Source organism: Bos indicus, chromosome 6 (assembly GCF_029378745.1).
Source record: "Bos indicus isolate NIAB-ARS_2022 breed Sahiwal x Tharparkar chromosome 6, NIAB-ARS_B.indTharparkar_mat_pri_1.0, whole genome shotgun sequence".
In the NCBI taxonomy this organism is placed as follows: domain Eukaryota; kingdom Metazoa; phylum Chordata; class Mammalia; order Artiodactyla; family Bovidae; genus Bos; species Bos indicus.
In genome coordinates this window covers 65,685,502-65,690,093 of record NC_091765.1, presented here as the reverse complement: position 1 = coordinate 65,690,093, position 4,592 = coordinate 65,685,502, and the positions used below count along the sequence as shown (strand labels likewise).

Genomic DNA, 4,592 nt, shown 5'->3' with positions numbered 1-4,592 from the left:
AAATACAAGAGCTGGAGACAGAGCATTTGTGGTGTGCCTGACAAGTAGCAAGAAGAATCTTGTGGCTTTTGCAAAGTAAGCAGAAGGAAGCATGGTGAGAATAATTATGGACATCTGACACTGTAGGATCTTGAAGGCAATAATAAGGGTCCTGGATCTTACTCTGACATATACACACATGTCCATATATTAATATATTAGACATTATTTTATTTTTTTAATTTTTTTTACTTATTATTTTTATTTAAATTTATTTTAATTGGAGGCTAATTACTTTACAATATTGTATTGGTTTTGCCATACATCAACATGAATCTGCCACGGATGTACACGTGCTCCCCATCCTGAACCCCCCTCCCACCTCCTTCCCTGTACCATCCCTCTGGGTCATCCCAGTGCACCAGCCCCAAGCATCCTAATATGGGAAATCATTTATGGTTTTGTAACAGTGGAATGACCAGATACGATTTATTTTTAAAAGAATTACTCTGACTTCTCTGTAAATTGTAAACAGGATGAAGGCAAGAGTAAAAACAGGCTAATTCAAAGGCAAGTCACCTTAATCCAGGCATAGAATGATGGTAGTTTGGACTAGGAGATTAATAGTAGAATGAATGTGGATTGGTTGCTTTCTAGATATATTGTGAAGGTGAGCCAATGGGAAATATGGAGAGGTGAGCTCAAGGCTGAGAAAAAGAGAAAGTAAAGGAGGCTTCATGAGTTTTGGCCTGAACAACTGGTAGAATGTTAATAATATTTAGTGAGATATGTAGCCCTGTGGGACATGCAGGAGAAAGGCAGAGAGGAGCTGGTTTTGAAGTGGACAGAGAATCATGAATTCATTATGGGACTTTAAGTTTATGATAATTATTTGACACTGGAATAAAATGTCCTAGATTTCAGGGATATGGATAAGATTGGTGGTTTAAATTTGAGAGTTATGAGGGCTTGAAGCCATGGCATCACTTCTTCTTGCCTAGGTATTAACTATAGAAAAAGAAGGGGAGACATGAGATGGGAGGTTTTCCAATATTTACAGGTCAGGAAGAGGATGCAGCTGTTGAGGATAATTAGGAGTAAGTGAACTTCCTGATGTTCAAGCTGGTTTTAGAAAAGTCAGAGGAACCAGAGATCAAACTGCTAACATTCGCTGGATCATGGAAAAAGCAAGAGAGTTCCAGAAAAACATCTATTTCTGCTTTATTGACTATGCCAAAGCCTTTGACTGTGTGGATCACAATAAACTGTGGAAAATTCTGAAAGAGATGGGAATACCAGACCACCTGATCTGCCTCTTGAGAAATCTGTATGCAGATCAGGAAGCAACAGTTAGAACTAGACATGGAACAACAAACTGGTTCCAAGTAGGAAAAGGAGTACGTCAAGGCTGTATATTGTCACCCTGTTTATTTAACTTCTATGCAGAGTACATCATGAGAAATGCTGGACTGGAAGAAACACAATCTGGAATCAAGATTGCCAGGAGAAATATCAATCACCTCAGATAGGCAGATGACACCACCCTTATGGTAGAAAGTGAAGAGGAACTCAAAAGCCTCTTGAAAGTGAAAGTGGAGAGTGAAAAAGTTGGCTTAAAGCTTAACATTCAGAAAACGAAGATCATGGCATCCGGTCCCATCACTTCATGGGAAATAGATGGGGAAAGAGTGGAAACAGTGTCAGACTTTATTTTTCTGGGCTCCAAAATCATTGCAGATGGTGACTGCAGCCATGAAATTAAAAGACGCTTACTCCTTGGAGGAAAGTTGTGACCAACCTAGATAACATATTCAAAAGCAGAGACATTACTTTGCCAATAAAGTTTCATCTAGTCAAGGCTATGGTTTTTCCTGTAGTCATGTATGGATGTGAGAGTTAGACTGTGAAGAAGGCTGAGCGATGAAGAATTGATGCTTTTGAACTGTGGTGTTGGATAAGACTCTTGAGAGTGCCTTGGACTGCAAGGAGATCCAACCAGTCCATTCTGAAGGAGATCAGCCCTGGGATTTCTTTGGAAGGAATGATGCTAAAGCTGAAACTCCAGTACTTTGGCCACCTCATGCGAAGAGTTGACTCATTGGAAAAGACTCTGATGCTGGGAGGGATTGGGGGCAGGAGGAGAAGGGGACGACAGAGGATGAGATGGCTGGATGGCATCACTGATTTGATGGACGTGAGTCTGGGTGAACTCTGGGAGTTGGTGATGGACAGGGAGGCCTGGGGTGCTGCGATTCATGGGGTCGCAAAGAGTCGGACACGACTGAGCGATTGATCTGATCTGAATATCAGATAAGTAGAAAAAGGAAAATAGCAACATCGGGTAATAACCATTTTTGGTTTTGGTTTGAATATTTTCTTCCCATTTTATGTAAACCTCCAAAAAAATGAGATTGATCTGGTTGTCTAAACTATACTTTAGCAGTACTGAAAGTGGAACTCACACATTCAAACTCCACAACCAATAAGGGTGCAGGTGAAGGTGAAGTCCCTCAGTCGTGTCCGACTCTTTGCAACCCCATGGACTGTAACCTACCAAGCTTCTCCGTCCATGGGATTCTCCAGGCAAAAATACTGGAGTGGGTTACCATTTCCCAGGGGATCTTCCCGACCCAGGGATCGAACCAGGGTCTCCTGCATTGGAGGCAGATGCTTTAACCTCTGAGCCACCAGGGAAGCCCCCACAACCTATAAAGTGGTGTCTAAATGGTCCATTGTGAGAAAAGCTGTTTTATGAGTTGTTAACAAACTTACCTACACTTCAGTTCAGTTCAGTTGCTCAGTAGTATCTGACCCTTTGCAACCCCATGAACTGCAGCACGCCAGGCCTCCTTGTCCATCATCACCTCCGGGAGTTTACCCAAACTCATGTCTATCAAATCGGTATTGCCATCCAATCATCTCATTCTCTGCTGTCCGCTTCTCCTCCTGCCCTCAATCTTTCCCAGCATCAGGGTCTTTTCCAATGAGTCAGCTCTTAACATCAGGTGGCCAAAGTATTGGAGTTTCAGCTTCAATATCAGTCCTTCCAATGAACACCCAGGACTGATCTCCTTTAGGATGGACTGGCTGGATGTCTTTGCAGTCCAAGGGACTCTCAAGAGTCTTCTCCAACACCACAGTTTAGAAGCATCAGTTCTTCAGTGCTCAGCTTTCTTTATAGTCCAACTCTTACATCCATACATAACTACTGGAAAAACCATAGCCTTGACTAGATGGACCTTTGCTGGCAAAGTAATGTCTCTGCTTTTTAATACGTGGTCTAGGTTGGTCATAACTTTCCTTAAGGAGTAAGCTTCTTTTAATTTCATGGCTACAATCACCATCTGCAGTGATTTTGGAGCCCAGAAAAATAAATTCTGTCATTGTTTCCACTGTTTCCCCATCTATTTGCCATGAAGTGATGGGATTGGATGCCATGATCTTAGTTTTCTGAATGTTGAGCTTTAACTCAACTTTTTCACTCTCCTCTTTCACTTTCATCAAGAGGCTCTTCAGTTCTTCTACACTTTCTGCCATAAGAGTGGTGTCATCTGCATATCTGAGGTTATTGATATTTCTCCTTGCAATCTTGATTCCAGCTTGTGCTTCCTCCAGCCCAGCGTTTCTCATGATGTACTCTGCATATAAGTTAAATAAGCAGGGTAACAACATACAGCCTTGACGTACTCCTTTTCCTATTTGGAACCAGTTTGTTGTTCCATGTCCAGTTCTAACTGTTGCTTCCTGACCTGCATACAGTTTTCTCAAGAGGCAGGTCAGGTGGTCTGGTATTCCCATCTCTTTCAGAATTTTCCACAGTTTATTGTGATCCACACATTCAAAGGTGTTGGCATAGTCAATAAAGCAGAAACAGATGTTTTTCTGGAACTCTCTTGCTTTTTCAATGATCCAGCAGATGTTGGCAATTTGATCTCTGGTTCCTCTGACTTTTCTAAAACCAGCTTGAACATCTGGAAGTTCATGGTTCATGTATTGTAATTTTAAGCATTACTTTACTTACATTTAGTTTGCCTTAAAACATAGGTATGGAGTTGTATTGTGGATGGCCCAGATGTTTGGAGTGTGCATTAGATTTATTCAAATCCAGTCTCTGAAGAATATTTTATTTATTAAGTTTATTTTTGCTAAAAAGTCTTAAATGCTTTGAAAGTAATTACAGAAAATGCTTTCTTATGTGGCCTCTTAACAATTGGCTTGAATGTTTCTCATTCTTCCCTTAAAATGTATTGACTCATGATCCTAGTCAGCAGTTGCTTCCAGCTATAGTCTTCTCTCAGAGAAGGCGATGGCACCCCACTCCAGTACTTTTGCCTAGAAAATCCCATGGACGGAGGAGCCTGGTAGGCTGCAGTCCATGGGGTCGCTAGAGTAGGACACGACTGAGCGGCTTCACTTTCACTTTTCACGTTCATGCATTGGAGAAGGAAATGGCAACCCACTCCAGTGTCCTTGCCTGGAGAATCCCAGGGATGGGGGAGCCTGGTGGGCTGCCGTCTATGGGGTCGCACAGAGTGGGACATGACTGAAGCGACTTAGCAGCAGCAGCAGCATAGTCTTCTCTCGGAGAAGGCAATGGCACCCCACTCCAGTAC

At 42.2% G+C, this 4,592-nt stretch overlaps 1 non-coding gene across 1 annotated transcript; it reads right to left on the bottom strand.

The window, feature by feature from the left end:
* Positions 1-2,601: 2,601 nt before the first annotated feature.
* TRNAW-CCA (transfer RNA tryptophan (anticodon CCA)) lies at positions 2,602-2,673 on the bottom strand. The gene has a single exon. It is a non-coding gene; the product is annotated as a tRNA-Trp (tRNA).
* Between the last annotated feature and the right edge of the window lie 1,919 nt (positions 2,674-4,592).